Below are 19,437 nucleotides of genomic sequence, written 5' to 3' on the forward strand. Positions count from 1 at the left end.
CCTTGGCTCCATGGCACTCCCACAGGGACAGCTGTGGCTTGGAGCCCACCTTTAAGAACAACACTGGGGGCAAAGGGCATCCCCTCCACCTCCTCCTCCTGGACCAGGGGCAGCCAGGGGCCTCAGTGACTATGCTGCTTCTCACAGTGGGTGGGCATTGCCTCAGCAACTGGATGTCACCACTACATAGCAATAAAGTCACTAGGAGGTGGCCACTGTGGGGAGCAGGACCATCTTGTTCATGTTCCTCCTCTTCTTCCATTCGCATATTGGCAGGACTTCAAGCACAAATGTGGATTCTTGGACCAAATGAAAGAATGAACTTATGGTGACCAGCAGAATGAGGCCTCAAAGTGATTTTAACCTGAACTCTAGAGGGAATAGATCCTAATTTGAGACTCTGATACAGTGGAGCCAGACAAAGGCTTCTGAAGACACACCTAGTACATCTTGCTTGCACTGGCACCCACTCAGCACAGGTGCAGGAACATGGGTGATAGCAGGCCGGGGGGGGGGGCACAGTGCATGGCCAGACCCCTCCTCACAGATGGCTATGATTGAGAGGAACTTACCATCACCATGACTGTGTTTTACAACTTTTACAGCAGAGAAATCTGAAATTCAGCGTATGTGGTTGGATCTAAAGTCCAAGGAAGAAGCTCCACCCTGTGCTTTGGTAGCCCAGTTGCTAACATGCAGCATCTGTCTCGTCACTGGACAGAGGCACCGACACATGAGGGGATGCAGACAAGCTCTGTGGGGGTGTCTCCACTGCAGGACTCTTAGGTACAAACAACAGCATCCATCCCTAGGACAAAAAACACGTGGGGCTGATTTGGGAGATAAAACCCTCACGTCAAGGCTGGGATTCTTAAACAACCCTAAAAAATCATAATCACTTTCTGGGGCAATGCTGTGAGGGGTCACTGACACACATGCAAAATATAAATGGCACAGTTAAAAAGTTGCCTTACTTAAAAAAATAAACTTGGAGGTGGGGGAGCGGCCTGAGTGGCTCAGTTGTTAACCATCTGACTTCCACTCAGGTCATGATCTCAGGGTTTGTGAGTTCGAGCCCCAAGTTGGGCTCTGTGCTGACAGCTCAGAGCCTGGAGCCCATTTCAGATTCTGTGTCTCCCTCTCTCTCTCTGTCCCTCTCCAGCTCACACTCTGTCTTTCTCTCTCCTTCAAAAACAAACATTAAATTTTTTAAAAAAATAAATAAACTTAGGGTTTTTGTTGTTGTTACTGTTGTTTTGTTTTGTTTTTAAGTTCTTTAATTTGGTCAGATGTGAACTAAACTATTTACACGAAATAAAATATCTTTTGCTAATAAAAATTTTACCTATTTTGGCCAGTATTCCCCATTAACAATTTCAAGATACAGGCAACAGATTCTGTAATAATTTTACAGGATGTTATACAACGAAAGCTCAAAGCTTACTCTCCAGACAATAGCAGTCTGTTTTCTATTAGAACTATCAAAGGTAACATCAAACCTTTGGAGGTTATCAAACTTCCTTTAATGATAGACATCCCTTGAAGTTAACCAGATGAGTTTCCGGTCTATTTTTTTCCCCCTTTAATAGTTATCAGTAGTTTCGGAAAAAAAACATTTTTCAAGTTAATTCTCAGGTTTCAGAAAATACCACACATGAAAAGGAAACATTAAAATCTATACTACTGCCAAAATGTTCTTCTGAAGATGTAGATTCCACGTGACCTGATTGGCTACATCCCATTACCCAAATTTCCCCAAATGACTTTTTAGAATCCGTACGAATTAGCACATCAAAAGGATACCCAAAGTAACAGGCTTGTGTTGTTTCATGCTGACAGGACATCTGCCAGGCAGTCATGCCCTGCTGCTGAAGAGCATTCAGCATCATCGGTGCAAGACAGAGGCTGGGAAGGCAAACCTCCACCAAGCCCAAAGGGGCTAGTCACTCAGGTAAATGTATTAAAGTCGCTATAAAATAAAGCACCACCTTTAATTTATCTGCTTCATAAACAGAGAAGGGGGCTGTGGGGTGGGAGAATGTCATGGGGTTTGTGGCCAAAACACATGAGCAGGACTCCTTTTCTTAGTCATGTTGAGACACCCCCCCACCTCTCCCCAGGGCAAGGTACTTAACTTGACCTTCAGTTTCATCATCTGTGATAAGAGGGTAACACTGTCCCTGCATCTCCCTTCCCCCACTTTAAAAGGTCTGAGAGGTGATGCTGTTGGAAGCCTGGCTTAAATCATGAAGTGCCATGGAAATGTGACTCATGTGCATAGAAGGTTTCCTTGGCATCTGAGGGCCTTTCTGAACCATATCTTAACACAAGATGTAGCCTCAGGAGCATATGCGACAAACAGACAGTGACAGTTTGGTGGTCTGCTCTGCCTCTGCCTGTCTACATGATCCATTCCTTACTCCCATACAGAGTAAGTTCATCAGGGCTAGGACATGCTCTGTTGGTGGATGATATAATTTAAGCACCCGGAGAAAAACTTAACCAAGTTGCACAAGCTGACACGGGAATAAAAATTCCTCATTTAAATGCAGAATGTGCCTCTACAAAAACCAGTTATCTTCTCTCAGATTTTAAGAATGTTTATTAAAGTGCCTTTAGATTTCTGTTTGACCCAATATCAACCCAAAATACACTCTATTGTCATTGTAACTTTATTTACCCTACCTGTAAAACCTCACTCTGGCTTCTCCCTGACTGGAAAGTGTTGTATTTTTTGAAAAGCTCAAGTCTCTCATACATAGAAGCTAAGGATCCCTATGACCCAGCAATTCCACTCCTAGGTATGCACCCAACAGGAATGCATCCAAATGTTCAGCAAAAGACATGTTCTAGAGTGACCAAAGCCACAGTGCTTAGAAGAGTCCAAACTGGAAACTACCCAAATGCCCACCAAGAGTGAATATCCAGGGTGCCTGGGAGGCTCAGTCGGTTAAGCCTCCGACTTTGGCTCAGGTCATGATCTCGCGGTTCTCGTGAAGTCAAGCCCAGCATTGGGCTCTGTGCTGACAGCTCAGAGCCTGGAGCCTGCTTCAGATGCTGTGTCTCCCTCTCTCTCTGTCCCTCCCCTGCTCATCGTGCTGTCTCTCTCTCCCTCAAAAATAAATAAAAACAGTAATCTATATCTATATCTATATCTATATCTATATCTATATCTATTATATATATTGTTTAAAGAGTTAATATCGTACACACTGAGACTTAATGAGCTACAAACACACACAAACACCTGGATAGACTCTGTCAACATAATGGGAGGTGAAAGAAGCCAGAGATGCATGCATCTGTGTGATGCACGCATGTAAAGCATCAACAGGCCACACCAACCTAGGGTGTGAGAAGTGATAATAGTGCTTCCTCCGGGTGGGCTCCTGGGGTGCTGGCGTGTTCTGCATCTTGGCCTGCGTATGGATTACAAGGGTGTGTTTAGTTTGCGAACATTTATGAAGCTGTACACTTACGATGTGCACCTTTTTTTCTGTGTGAGGTCATGCTTCTATAAAAAGATGTAAGCCAGGGAGAGGAAATGGTTCTCTCATGCCAATCCCAGGACTTGGTTTTTCCTACCAGTCAAGTCAGCAAGAGGACAGATTTTCCTCAGCCAGCTGTGAGGGCCAGTCCCTCGGGGGGGGGGGGCAGCAGGCACCTGGCCCTCTGATGGCTGGTTTCAGCACAGACTGTGTGAGGGGGGAGGGGCAGGGTAAGAGGATGTCCTACAGGCCAGGAGTTAAGGTATGCCATTTAACTGGATTGCAAATGCACTCTGAATTCTGACAAGATTCGTGACTCTCTCCAAATTTATGGTGACTCACCTGTGATCTCGTCAAAACCGTGACAAAACTCTGACCTACTTAGTGCTAGGAAAGTGTCTGTAAATGACATTGCTGCTTCCCTATTTAAAGCATGTCTTTCATGACTTAAGCAAGAGCATAACAGAAGAAAATCCCAAACTCACTGCATTCTGAAAGATGGTTTTACATTTGTTGCTTGCCCCTGAAGATCCCAAATGCTAATGTGACATGCATGGTAATCAATGCTTTGGATACCCCGAAGGCAAGGGCTGAGGGTTAGGGTGAGACACTGCTGAGCATGAGCCCTGGGTCCACATGTCCCACCTCACAGCACCACTACGCAAACCCCACTCCACAAAAGGAACAACAGGGAAGCCAACCAGGCCTGGCCACTGCAACACTGCCCCACAGGACCAACCCTCCTGATGGCCGAGGAGGACAACATCCTCAAAAAGTACCTCGAACACCCAGAAACAAAACTGTCACCCATGCTCTCAGGAAGCTTTCATCTCACATGTGACAAAAATGTTTTAAATATTTTCTCAAAAATAAAAACTCCAATCAAGGCTTCATTAACATGGTCTCTTTAAAACATGTCCTGACAGTGATTTTTTTTCCACCTGTGCTATGTTTTCAGTTCTTCTTTAAAAACTTACAACTTCAAAATGAAAGTCTGTACCATTTCCACTTAACAGGATTACAGCAGGAAATGCCCATGTTTTCTGCAAACATCTGTGGCAGCATCTCAGATGAGCCCTTGCTGAGCTTGGTGACAATGCACAAACCCTAGCTGGGTCACTTACTCTTTTTGGCCTGTTTACTTACATATATATTTTTTTCTGTTCTATGACTCAAACCAAATAGTTTAAGGACTGGCAGGGCTAGCCTGTCACATACAGTATGAGGCCTGGCAATGCCCCTCCATCCCGTGTGGGATGGGCTTGAAGCTCTGCACCAAAACAGTCCTTTCAATGGCAGGGTATCTCCCAGCCAATGCATGCAGACTCTGTGAGGACTGCCCTTGGGACAGAAGCGCCATGGCCTGGGGTGAGTGGAGTCATATACCAGAGCTTTCAAACCAGAGATTATTCATCCTCCCTGTGAAGTCTACCCAAAGTTGCAATCACATATTCACTTTGGTGGTGAATTTGAAAATCAGGGGAGGATTATTATGACCCTTAGTCACTCATCATTTCAAATGCCTTCTACAACTTTCCTATAAATAAGTTGGTTTCTTGCCATCCAAATGCCTTCCTGTCCCCATCTTACTGCTTACTTTAAAATAACAGTAATTCTCACCACTGTCGTTTAACATAGTGTTGGAAGTCCTAGCATCAGCAATCAGACAACAAAATGAAATAAACAGCATGAAAACTGGCAAAGAAGTCATCAAACTTTCACTTTTCACAAACGGCATGATACTCTACATGGAAAACCCAGATTCCACCAAAAGGCTGCTAGAACTGATACATGAATTCAGCAAAGTTGCAGGGTACAAAATGAATGTACAGAAATTGGTTGCATTTCTATACACCAATAATGAAGCAACAGAAAGAGAAATCAACAAACTGATCCCATTTATAAGAACAAAGAAATGGATAAAATATTCCATGCTCACGGATTGGAAGAACAAATATTGTTAAAATGTCAATACTACCCAAAGCAATCTACACATTCAATTCAATCCCAATCAAAATAGCACCGGCATTCTTCTCAAAGTGAGAACAAACAATCCTAAAATTTGTATGGAACCACAAAAGACCCTGAATAGCCAAAGTAATATTTAAAAAGAAAACCAAAGCAGAAGACATCACAATCCCTAACTTTAGCCTCTACTACAAAGCAATAATCATCAAGACAGTATAGTATTGGGACAAAAACAGACACATAGACCAATGGAATAGACAGAGAACTCAGAATTGGACCCACAGATGTATGGCCATCTAATCTTTGACAAAGCAGGAAATAATATCCAATGGAAAAAAGACAGTCTCTTTAACAAATGGCGCTGGGAGAACTGGACAGCAACATGCAGAAGAATGAAACTAGACCACTTTCTTACACCACACACAAACATAAACTCAAAATGGATGAAAGACCTAAATGTGAGACAGGAGACCATCAAAACCCTAGAGGAGAAATCAGGAAACAACCTCTTTTACCTCAGCTGAAGCAATTTCTTGCTCCAAACGCAAGGGAATTAAAAGCAAAAATGAACTATTGGGACCTCATCAAGATAAAAACCTTCTGCACTGCAAAGGAAACAATCAACAAAACTCAAAGGCAACCGATGGAATGGGAAAAGATATTTGCAAATGACATATAAGATAAAGGGTTAGTATCCAAAATCTATAAAGAACTTATCAAACTCAACACCCAAAAAATAAATAATCCAGTGACAAGATGGGCAGAAGACATGAATAGACACTTTTCCAAAGAAGACATCCTGACAGCCAACAGACATGTGAAAAGATGTTTAACGTCACTCATTATCAGGGAAATACAAATCAAAACCACACTGAGATATTACCTTACACTGGTCAGAGTGGCTAAAATTAACTACTCAAGAAACAACAGATGCTGGTGAGGATGAGGAGAAACAGGAACCCTCTTGTACTTGGTGGGAATGTAAACTGGTGCAGCCACTCTGGAAAACAGTGTGGAGGCTCCTCAAAAAATTAAAAACAGAACTATCCTAGGTCCCAGCAATAGCACTAGTGGGAATTTATCCAAAGGATACAGGAGTGCTGGTGCATAGGGGCACATGTACCCCAGTGTTTACAGCAGCGCTTTCAACAATAGCCAAATTATGGAAAGAGCCTAAATGTCCATCAACTGATGAATGGATAAAGAAGATGTGGTTTATATTTACAATGGAATACTACTTGGCAATGAGAAAGAATGCAATTTGGCCATTTGCAGCAATGTGGATGGAACTGGAGGGTATTATACTAAGGGAAATAAGCCAGGCAGAGAAAGACAGATACCATATGTTTTCACTCATATGTGGATCTTGAGAAACTTAACAGAAGACCATGGAGGAGGGGAAGGGGGGAAAAAGGAGGGAGAAGGAGAGAGGGAGGCAAACCATAAGATACTCGTAAATACAGAGAACAAACTGAGGGTTTATGGGGGTGGTGGGGGAGAGGGGAAAATGGGTCATGGGCATTGAGGAGAGCACTTGTTAGGATGAGCACTGGGTGTTGTATATAAGTGATGAACCACGGGAATCTACCTCCAACACCAAGAGCACACTTTACACACTGTATGTTAGCCAATTTGACAATAAATTATATTAAAAAATAAAATAAAACAAAATAACAGTAATTTTGGGGTGGCTGGGTGGCTCAATCAGTTAAGCATCTGACTCTTGGTTTTGACTCAGGTCGTGATCTCTCAGTTTCATGAGTTCAAGGGTCTGTTGTGACAGCACGGAACCTCCTTGGGATCCTTTCTTCCCCTTTCTCTGCCTCTCCCCTGCCTGTGTGGTCTCTGTCTCCCTCAAAATACATAAATAAACTTAAAAAAATAAAAAAATAGTAATTTTTAAAAGCAGAATTCTTTTTTTTAATATATAAAATTTATTGTCAAATTGTTTTCCATACAACACCCAGTGCTCATCCCAAAAGATGCCCTCGTCAATACCCATCGCCTACCCTCCCCTCCCTCCCACCCCCCATCAACCCTCAGTTTGTTCTCAGTTTTTAAGAGTCTCTTATGTAAAAGCAGAATTCTTTAACACATCACCTTCCTCATCTCATATGGCACTGGCCATCCCCTCACTGGGGTTGGACTGCATATACCTGTACATTTTCCTGACATCTGCACACACCTTGTTCCATGCCCTAGACTTCTCTATCTCAAGGAGAAGTGAAGTTAAAGAGGCTGCTGAGCCTCTGGTTGTCCTGCCCTTGCTCTGTCCAAATCTTTCCAACAGGTGAAGGGATACAAGTACCCATGGTAACCAGCTGGCAATGCTGGAAGGGGCAGCCTTCTTGCTCCTCTATCCCCATGAAGCTGGCTGCATTCTGGCTCTGCATGATGTGTCCCATGGGGACAGAGGAGCCAGCCTGGGGCAGAAGAATCCTTCTCAAAATAGGCCCCTCTTTATAGATCCTAAGAACTCAGTGAGCACGGGCAGGTAGCCCAGCTGGTGAAAGGCCCAAAATGGGGCCAGCCTGGGACATCCTTGACCACCCAGTATTCTCCCTACCAGGCCCCTCCTAGAGCCTCTTGAGATACTGCCTCCCTTCCTGCTCTTCCCACACCCTCCAAGACCTTGTGGGATCCTATGTTCTATTTTTTTAATGTTTATTTACTTTTGAGAGAGACAGAGACAGAGAGAGACACAAACAGAGTATGAGCAGGGGAGGGGCAGAGAAAGAGGGAGACATAGAATCTGAAGCAGGTTCCATGCTCTGAGCTGTCAGCATGGAGCCCAACATGGGATTCAAACTCATGGACTATGAGATCATGACATGAGCTGAAGCCAGATGTTTAACTGACTGAGCCACCCAGGTGCCCCAAAAACCCCATGTTCTGAGCTGGCCCTACACACAGATGAGGAAAGGCCTACGTAGGCCTAGAGAGGCAAGTGTTCTGAGTGTAGCAAAAGAAGCTCAGTAGACTCCACAGGGGAGAAGCAGCAGCAGGATAGGGAGGAGGAAGAAGAGGAGACATTGTTCTGGGAATGCCAGATCACAAGTGGGCCCACAGACCTGGGGTTGCATCAGATGCATTCTCAGAACCATGGTCCCCAGAGTGCAGAACTCCTGGTATTCAGCTGTTCCTGGGGCTGTTTCCTCCTGCTTCTACTTGCTCCTCTCTCTGCCTCTGACTGGCTCTGATCCACTAGGAATCCTGATCTTAGGAACTGGATCCACACAACTCCTTCCTGGTTGGCTGAAAAATTTCTATTAGGCCAAAAGCAGCCACTGTTATACTTGGGGCCCAGACTGTCTTTTATTTTTCTTTGGTGGAGGTTTGGAGAAAGGATGTGGAATCACAACGTCCTTGAGTACACTTCCACTAAGAAAGCTGGGATGAGAAAGTATGACACAGACTAGGGCAAAATTGCAAAGGGGGCTGACTGGAAACCAACAGAATAGGAATAAAGGGAAAGCGCTGGCAATGGCACTCAGGAACAAAAACGGGCAAGAAGTGCAGCTCTCTGAGTTTTGGTGATCTGCCATGCTGTGCTGGAACTATTCACCTGCTTGCCCTGGAATAGGTCCACAGAAAAGCCATGGTGCCCAGCCCTCAGGGAGCCCTCGATCAATAATCAGTTCACCAACCGCAGCACATTCAGTTGATGTGTGTCATGTGGCCACAGAAACCTCAGTTTAAGAGGAATATTTAATACTGTGGAAAAGGCTCAAGAAGTAACACCAGGTAAAGAGGAAAACAAAACCAGATGAAATATTCTTTGCACACAAGATTACCTTTTTTCCAATGGGTATTTTTCCAAAAAGTATTTTCTACTTTTGCAAAGAAGAAAGTTTGAGACAAAACGTCTTTTGAACAACTGAGATGACACAAAGCCAAGGGCAGCACAATTCAGCCAAGATTAAATGTAGAGACAGAGTCAATAAAATGCTGAGAGATGAGGAAGCAAGATGCCCAATGGGTTGGCCATGTCTGTCATTTGCTGGCTGGATCAGTCTGCATGGTATGAGTGCTGAACGTCATGGTGTGATATGACTGCAGACAAAGTTCAAGATGTCACAGGGGGATACTTGGGGACATTTAACATAAACTCATGACCACTTCAAACATCCTCCCAGGAGTAAATACGGGCAACTGGTACTGTGTGCCCCTGGGACAATTCCACCTCAATTTCCAGGATGCAGAAGAACAGCATGTAGAGTAGGACCACGGCAAACATTTGACTGATGTGAGTACAGACAGAAGTGCACAAAGGGGTGCAGTAACACGTCGAACAGCAAGACGAGTGCTGTTCAGTGCTAAGTACAACTAATGGTGTCCCCACTCATTGTTGCTATGATTACCAGGAGAAGGAGGCTAACTGTGAAGACTCCAGGTCATAGTAATTTGGTAACAGGTTCTATACTCCCAGGAAGTAAAGTGACCTCAGACTCCAAATTTACTGGGTGCATGGTCTTTTCTTTGGTGGGTGGGTGAGGTTACTGCAAGACTTTTTGGGGGGTGTTAATGGTACAAAGGAGTAAAACACAGGTAATTATCTTCTTTTGGAGATCTAAAGAATTTTTCCTATGCCATGACCATGAAAAACACCTGCAGATCTTTGGGAGGTAGGACTCTAACTACAGGGTTCCCAGGAAAGCACACATTCTTTGAAGGGAGGGCATAGTTTAATGGTACAGTGACTGAGGGGCAAGCAGAGAAAGGCTTGAAGAAGGGAAACCATAAAATGTGTCATGAGAGAGGCTGGGATGCTTGAAGGGCAGGCCCTATGAGGGATCCAGAAAGGGGCAGGGAAGCTAGCAGCCAAGATGGGGGCAAGGCAGTCATGTGCTGTGGTGTAGCTGGAATAATGGCTGACGAGGTAGAACAGTCTGTATGGGTGCAGTGTCTAACCTTGAACTTCAAGTAATAGTTTCCCAATTGTAGGCAACACTCTAAAAATGTTCTGTGCTTTTAAAAAAGTCTTTTCCAATGGAGTTTGGTAAAGAACCTCAGTTGCATATCATCAGCCCAACAGGTTTGAGAATATTCCAGCCATCAATGTATGCATTGCCTTCCTCCTTTCTCTGCACTGACCCAACACTCACCTCCTGAAGTACTGTGTGGTCTTCTACACCAAAGCTTTGCATTTTCAATCTTGTTTATAGGGAGAAAAAGAAGCAAACAAACTTCCAGAAAATACAACAGTCAGTTGCAAAGGTTCAGTCAGTACTGTGCCTCTCAGCAGCTGACAGGGTTCCCCAATGCAACCAACACTGCTCCATTTACGACTGAGCACTCAGTCAAGAAACTGCTCACTGGGAATTCCTAAGCCTTGGCCCACAAACAGACTGGTCACTGCCTTGTCCTTTGGTGGCTCTACTTTCCAAGCTGTTCCCAACTTCAGGGTAAGACACCTATTCAACACACCCATGGTGTCTGTGCCTTGTGGCTAGCTCTGTCCTGACCCCCACACTGAGGACATCCCTGTCTCATGCAAAGCACTTCCACAGCCCTCACTGAAGACTGCATGACTACAGATAAAGGGCACAGGCTCAGATGGTCCTCAGTTCAGATAGCCACCTAGAGCCTGAGAAAACACAACATGAAACAACTCCCCTCAAACAGGGGCGGCAGACCCAGAGAACAGCAGGACCAGGCCCTCCGCCCCCACGAAGCCCACCATCACCAAGATGTTCAGGTAACAGATTATTACTCACAAACTATAACATACTGTTTCAAGAGATGGATTCAAGCATTTTTTAAAGTGATCAAAACTCTATGTAAACAGTATGACACTTTTTAAAAGACTAAGGATGTAGGAAATGAAGGGAATTCATGGAAATGAGTAATATAGTCACAGAAATAAAAAGCCAAGCAGCTGGGTTTTATAGTGAGTTGACATACACTAGACAAAGGGCAGATTCACAAAGTGGAAGGCAAGGCTGAACAGACTATACAGAATGAAGTATAGAACACTAGAAGAAAGATAATGTGAGAGAAGGTCGAAAAAATAAGAGTGGAACAGAAAGGACTGATAAATGAGTAACTGGAAAAGAAAAGAAAGGAGGGTAGTGGTAACAGGCAATCTTTGAAGAGCTAGTGGCTAATAATGTCCTAGAATTGATGCCAGCCATGAGTCATCTATGGGGGGAGGCCCCCAGAAACCACTAGATGGACATCTCATTCTCTTATCTTCCCAGGTATCCGAGGAAGCTTCCAGAAGGCTACATTCACCAAGATCTTGCTCATTCTGGTTGTATAAGTGACCCCAGGGTGTAGTCCTTCCCAAACACCAGGTATATTTTGCTCTTTCTCCATATTTGCAACAGCACAGTGATGGTATTGATCATTTCAACTGATTCTTGGGTGCCACTGACTTCCTGTCTACAGGGCTGTGGAACTCAACCCCGATGGCTTCTCTGAAGCCATGGACCACTGGTTACTCATCGCCATGACTGACAACCCCTGTGTACTCTATAAAACAGGCAGGTGGATAAAGAGAAAAAAAAAAGTATTCGGTCTCAGCTTACTGTCTTTTTGTGCATGGTGGATGCCCCCCCTCCAAGCAAGTGTAGACAATGATGTGTGAGCTCTATTCCTTCTACACCATGTGGCTGGCAGGTGCCCCAGGTACAACAGGCTGAAGGATGTGCCCTAGAGAACAGCCTGCAGTGGGCCTGACTGGGGCGAAGTCCTCACCAACTCATATTCCTTAGGATTTAGGACTTCCTGATTTTAAGTTTAGCAAGATGGAGAAAGTGCAAAACTGAGGGTTGTTAACATGTAACAAAATGTAATGTTTATAACAAGGAAATATATACTCAATTACTGCAAGTAAGCTATTCCAAAATGTACTTTAAATCAATAGATTTGCATGCACTAAGAGTTTGTAAGAGAATGCAAAATGTTCATAAGCTTCAACTCAACCCAACAAAGCTAGGGCACACCTCCTGGGTGTGAAGAACTAATTTGGGTGCTTGTAAAGACAGTTTCTGCTTCATGAGGTAGACAACTAGCAAACTGTGTGCCCCTTTAACTTGGCTCACCCAAACAGGGACATCTGCCTCCCAGAGTGGTTGTGAAATGTAAACCAAATAACGTCAATAAAGCACATGGCAGTCAGTGACACTTGCTCTTGCTGCTATGGATTACAGCATTTCTTTAATATTCATTAGTGATTAACACAGGAAGTATTCATTCAAGCCTTTATTGATTTATGTCCAAAAGGCCATCAGATTTCTGAGATACAGGTGGTTGGTCACCCCCAAGTCCATTGAGACACAGCAGGTGTGGGATCAGGTCACACAAGTGGAGGAGGCCTAGGCCAGATGTCTAGTGCAGTACCTGTCTGTCTCCTTCCTCCAGGCTGCTGTGCAGGGGAGGGCCTTGGGGATGCTAAATGTCTAATATGATAGCTTCTCTAACAGTAAAGCTTTTGCGCAAAAGTGTTCTGGAGTAAAATAAAACCTCTTCTTAGAAAAGGAGCTCCCAAATTGCAAACACTAAACAATGTTCAGCCCCTGTGAAAAACTGACCTGTTTCGCTTGCTTAAAGCATAAGGAGTTCCCAAAAATTATAAGCAAAATCCCTCAGCATCCACACAACCATGGTGTGATGAGACAGAAGCTTCTCCTGAAGGGTTTACTTATCCATACTTTCTTTGAAAGCCCCCCAAACAATGGAAAGGCAGAGTAAGAACTATAAAGAGAAACATATTCTACTCTCAGTGAATCAGTAAGCTCAGTAAGCACAAAGCGCAAACCACCAAGTGTTCCAGAACCCATGTGGTCAGGAATGGACACAGCAAGCCAGTGCCTACCTGCTGACCCCTGGGGGGGAGTCAGACTCCTCTGGGAGAAGTGGTCGGCATTGATGTGGCTAGTCATGAAAGATCTTATGGACGTGGGAACAGAGACACTGAGTAAACCTCCACCTGTGAATCTGGCTTCATACAGAAAGAAAAGAAGGTAGCAGATATGAGACAGGAACACAAAAGGTCTGCTTGGAGCCACACCCGACTTAACCATGAAAATCTAGGGAACACAACCCTACTGGGCAAAGAAAATACATCTGGAGAAAGTGTATTCCAGGCCACAAACTTGGATTGAATGTACACCTTCTTCAGCATTACCCCCACCTCCATTCTTCAACAAATAACCCACCATATTAAAAAAAAATGACTAAAATCACAAAGTAACCAGTACAGGAATCGGGCACAGAAACGTGGATGGAAAAGGAGGGAGAGAAGAATGAGCAAATGGAGATGGGTGAGGAAATATTCATAAGGAAATAGGTGAAGAGTCTTTTCAGCAAAATATCCCCCTTAGTCTCTGTTAGTTTCCTACTACTGCTATCAGAAAATCACTACAAACATGGTGGCTTAAAACAACAGAAATGTCCTACAGTATTAGAGATCAGAAGTCTGAAATGGGTCTCACCGGGCTAAAATCAAGGTATTGCAAAGCTGCCTTCAGGAGGCTCTAGGGGAGAATCTGCTCCCTGTATTTTCAAGTTTCGAGAGACCACCACTATTCTTTGGCCTGTGGTCCCCTTCCAGGAACTGCATCATCCAACCTCTGTTGCCATCCTTACATCTCCTCTCTCACTCTGACCACCCCCCTTCCTTTCTTGAAATTACAGCAGGCCCACCTGGATAATTCAGCATAAAATCCCCATCTCAAGACTTAATCATACTGCCAAGGTCCCTTCTGCCACATGAAACAACATATTCACAAGTTCTGGGGACTAGCACGTGAACATCTTTGTGGGGGGAGTCCCTATTGTGCCTACCACAGGAATAACTTTTTTCCTTGTCTTTTTCAGCATCTAGAGGCCACCCCTTGCCTAAAACAACATCAGGACAAGTCTTTCTCACAATGATACCTCTCTGGCTCTCCCTTGTCCACATTCAAGGGCCCTTCCAAATTACACTGGGCCCTCCTAGTAATCCAGGATAAAGTCTGATTAGCAACATTAATTCCATACCTTTCTTTTGTCCCAATTCCTTATTTTTTTAAGATTTTGTTTTAATTTTTATGTTGAGAGAGAGAGCAACTGAAAGAGAGAGCACACAAGTGGGGAAGGGGCAGAGAGAGAGAGAGAGAGAGAGAGAGAGAGAGAGAGAGAGAGAGAAGAGGGAGAGAAGAGGGAGACAGAATCCCAAGCAGGCTCCACACTGCCAGTGCAGAGCCTGATGCAGGGTTAGAACTCATGAACCACGAGATTATGACCTGAGCTGAAGTTGGACACGTAACTGACTGAGCCACCAGGCGCCCCTCTTTTTTTCTCAATTCCAAGTCTCCTCTTCTTTGTAAAGTGACACATTCACAAATTCTGGGGATCAGGAGAATATCAACATCTTTGATGAACCATTATCCTACCTACCACACTCTCCTAAAAGATTTTAAAAATCAAGGACAGAAAGAGAAGGAGAGCTTGGGGGAAAAATAGAGAAATAAAAAATAAGATAAATGGGGTATGGATGCAAACCACACTAGAACCAATTGAATAAAAGAATGAAAACAATCAACCAAAGAGACAAGCAAATGAAAATGGAAAGGATATGAAATATCAAGTTAATTAAAGAGATGACAGGACACAGAAGAAATAGTACTTATATAATTAACATTTTTGAATTATTAACAGAAAAAGGTCAATGATAGAATAAAATAAAACCTCTGAAATAAAGTGTCTTGTCTCTGTTAATGAAGGGGTATACTGTGTTTGTTTAACAGAAAGTGATACAGCAAGATCAGCATCCAGAAACAGCCTGGTGAAATTACTAAACTAAAAGAATCATACGAACAACTAGGCCAAAAACAGATTGAGTTCAAATTTCTCCACAATAATGCTCAGTGCTAAAGGACAGAAGAAATATTTCTATACAGTTTTAGAGGACTAGTGTGACTCAATAATTTTATATTCACATATATATTCAAGAGCACTTTTTTTTTCATTTTCAAGAGATATTTTGAGACTTGCAAGAATTCTGCAGGTGGGTGTCATGAGCCATGTGGGAAGGGAACAGGGGATCAAAACAAACTCTATAATGAACTTCAGATAATTGAAAGAGGAATGAAAAGAAAGCCCTTGAGAATTCCTCTAGAATTACTGATAAAAGCACTGATACCGTGTGATCCTAGAATACATTTAAATATTGCACTAAGACCAAGGACCTGTGCAAACTGAGGTTACCTAGGAGAGGGCAAATGGTGTGCGTCTTGGCAATGTCGGGAATTCTAGCATAAACTAGGTAGGAGAAGAGGGGTTGGGAGAGGACTGAAGGAAGTGTGGCCATGCAATTTAGTCATCTTTTAAAGCAGCAGGGAGTTGATACCAAATCTAAACACAAGGTAGCTGGGGCATGTGGGTGGCTCAGTCAGTTAAGCATCCAGCTCTTGATTTCTGCTTAGGTCATGATGTCGTGGTTAGTGGGTTCGAGCCTCATGTCAAGTCCAGTGCTGATGCAAGGAGCCTGCTTGGGATTCTCTCTCCCCCCCTCTCTCTGCCCCTTCCCTGCTCACATGCTCGCTCGCTCTCAAAATAAATAAAAACATTAAAAAAATTAAACAGCACACCTGCAGCACTATAAACAATAGCCTAAGTATGGAAAGAGCCCAAATGTCCATCAATGGATGAATAAAGAAGATGTGGTATCTATCTATCTATCTATCTATCTATCTATCTATCTATCTATACATATATGTAGGTATATATCGACATATATATGTATACACACACATACATACATACACAATGGAGTATTACTTGGCAATCAAAAAGAATGAAATCTTGCCATTTGCAACTATGTAGATGGAACTGGAGGGTATTATGCTACATGAAATTAGTCAGAGAAAGACAAAACTCATATGACTTCACTCATATGAGGACGTTAAGAGACAAAAGAGATGAACATAACAGAAGGGAAACAAAAATCATATAAAAACAGGGAGGGAGACAAAACATAAGAGACTCATAAATATGGAGAACAAACTGAGGGTTACTAGAGGGGCTGTGGGACGGGGATGGGCTAAATGGGTAAGGGGCACTAAGGAGTCAACTCCTGAAATCATTGTTGCACTATATGCTAACTAATTTGGATGTAAATTTTAAAAAAATAAGAAAGAAAATTAAAAAAAAGTAAACGCACACACACACACACACACAAATTAAACACAAGGTGGCTAGCAAACCTGTATTCCAGTTTTCCATAACTTTATAGGAACTGAATGAGGCTATAGCTGCTCCCCAAATCCACATCATCTTCTTCTCCCCATATGGCATATGCTGAATGAACGGAGGGTGGACCCTCCTACTGGAATGACTACCTGGGATGGCCAATGAATAATCTGGGGATATGTCGGTAATCATAGGCTGACCTACTCAAAATGGGAAAGAGATGTTTTAGGAAATTTCATACTGTAAGAAATAACATATTTGGCTTAAATTCAGTAAATCCTTCATTATTAAACAAAAATAAATTTAAATGAGTGCTTTTTAAATATCATATATTTATAGACTACAAATGTAATAATCTCCAACATGATCAAAAGGAGAATGGAGAACAATGGGTACTGTATGCTCCTATGTGTTTAAATATACATATAAAAAAAAAGATGTTCATGTACTTAGATATTTACAGAATATTTCTAGAAGGATACACAGGAGTAATTAACAATGGTGCCTCCTAAGAGAGAGATTGGGGTCTGGGACTAGAAAATGACACATTTTACTACATATTCTTCTTTTGTTTGAATTCTTTTAACTTGTGCAAATACCAGATTTTTCATTAAAAAGGAAAAGGATTGAATAAGGAAAAATAAAAGAACAAAAATAGTACGGGCCTATTTTTATGGCATAATACCCAGATCTCTGCCTCTCTGTATGTCCAGGAAGCATGGTGATGCCGGGGGCAGATCAGGGAAGTTCTGTATTAGTTTTATCTTTCTAGATTTCAGTATTTATTTTTTTTATTATTATTTTTATTTTGTTTTTAGATTTCAGTATTTCTTAAGGAACATGTTTTATAAGTTTCCCCAAAACAGATGGTGATGCTCAAAACACCCAGAGCAAAGTGAAGCTCACTCAGGGCTGCCTTCTTAACTTGCCCTCCTCCCCCCCCCCATATTAACTAAGTTCATCAATAGTCTGTTTAAAAATTAATATCAGTGATGCACACTGAACAAAGGTTTGAATGATTCTTTGGTGCACTACCTAACAGGAAAGCACATGAGTGAATTTTGATGTGTGCCCAAAAGGCCTAGATTTCCCTCTCTGGCTCCAGGATATTTTCTGTCTACAGCCACCTGTGAGCTCATGAAGGTGCTTGCCAGACTTCTCCAGAACTCCTGGACAAGCCCCCCTCCCTTTCCCAGAGGACCTCTAACAGTTGACAGCAAGCACCTGACATCTGGCCTCTGTAGTCCTTGCAACAACCCCGTGAAGTATCCCAACTCACTGTCATTCCAAGATGAGGACACAGAGGATCAGGGTAATAAGAACCCTCACTAAGGTCCCCAAGATCCCCAGCGAGGGGACTGGCCTCTCCCCAACTCCACTGGAAAGGAATTAATGCACAGTTGGCTTAGGTTCAGTCTTGATGGAAGAGAAGCCATAGGGAGCCAACAGGTTTCTGGGACCTGCCATCACTTGTGAGGCAAGTGTCACCTGTGGGGACCCTGAGGCTGGGAGAGGACCTGACTCAGCCGGAGACTCATTGCAGGGGGCAGCACCAACAAATATAGAACCCAGTGTGTCCAGGCCCAAAGCACAGCCTCTCCTAGACTCAGGCCCCCAGGGGCCCCCAGGGCTTGAGTTGTCTCACTCAAGCCAGCCTGGGCACTCAGGGGCTCCTCTCGGGACATTCAGATGCCCACATCCTCCCCTGTGGGCACTCATGAAAGCAGAGCATGCTGAAGATGCAGAATCCCACAGGAGTAGCTGGAGAGAGCAAGTGCAAGGCCATTGAGCAGTCCGGGCAGGGGCTAACATGGACCCACTCTGCTCAGTGCCCTCAGCATGGGGATCCATCTGACTGACACTCATGGGGCTGGCCTGGGCCCAGTGCCTGCAAACACTCAGGGTGAGCAGAGGGGTAAGAAACAGGCTCCTCAAGTTTCATTAGCCCAGGGATTTGGGGAAAACAGTAATCCATTGGAAGGGTATGGGACGGCCTCAGAATGGGGTGGCAGCCTCACACATACCTGATCCCCGGAGAAATGACCTGCAACCTACCTTTGGTCCATAAGTCTAGCAGATCCAGCAGCAAAATCTGAGGGACATTCTCTATGAGCCACTGAGAGTCATGTGATCACAACAGCAACATTAAAAAAAAAACACTTCTTCTGTTTGTACAGTCTTACACAACTTACAGAGTACAGCCCATGGTGCAGATGAAGAAACTAAAGCTGGGTCTGAAGGGCTCTGGCTCCCGGAGAACGTGCCTCAGCTGTGGAGCTACGTGGCCCCTGCCTGTACTCTTCCAAAGGGGTGCCTTCATGTGTGGCCTCCCCATCACCCTGGTAGCTGCCCAAAGATGGTGCAGGGTCCCAGTTTTCCTTCTGTCACCCATGCTTAGCCCAGGTCTGCACCCCAGGCCCTTGATGGAGTTCCCCTGGAGCAGTCAGGTGTCCATTCCAGAGGTGCTTTCTCAGGTCCTTCCCTGTTGGTCATGGAATGCCACCAGGAATCTAGAGCAAAAGGTCACTCCCTGCTTCCTGGGCAACATGAAGAACTGACGGGTAGGGCCATTGGGAACCTAGGGGTTCCTATATAGGGGTTCCCTATAGCAGGCTTGGCAGCTGTGTGAATTGTCCCATCACACCAGGGAGCAGGTGGCCAACATGCCCTCCTAATAAGAAAACGTGCCTACCTCCCCTCCTCCCTCTTAGGAAGAGTGTGACATGGAGAGCACACACTTTGGGGTCTGGAGGTGTGGATTTGATTCCAGGCTGCACAGCCACACCTTAAACACTTGGCTTTC

At 44.0% G+C, this 19,437-nt stretch overlaps 1 protein-coding gene across 3 annotated transcripts in view; it reads right to left on the reverse strand.

Moving 5' to 3' along the window:
- Nucleotides 1-19,437, reverse strand: part of OTUD7A (OTU deubiquitinase 7A) — a 360,750-nt gene that overhangs the window by 332,366 nt on the left and 8,947 nt on the right. The window lies entirely within an intron of this gene.

Source organism: Acinonyx jubatus, chromosome B3 (assembly GCF_027475565.1).
Source record: "Acinonyx jubatus isolate Ajub_Pintada_27869175 chromosome B3, VMU_Ajub_asm_v1.0, whole genome shotgun sequence".
Taxonomy (NCBI): domain Eukaryota; kingdom Metazoa; phylum Chordata; class Mammalia; order Carnivora; family Felidae; genus Acinonyx; species Acinonyx jubatus.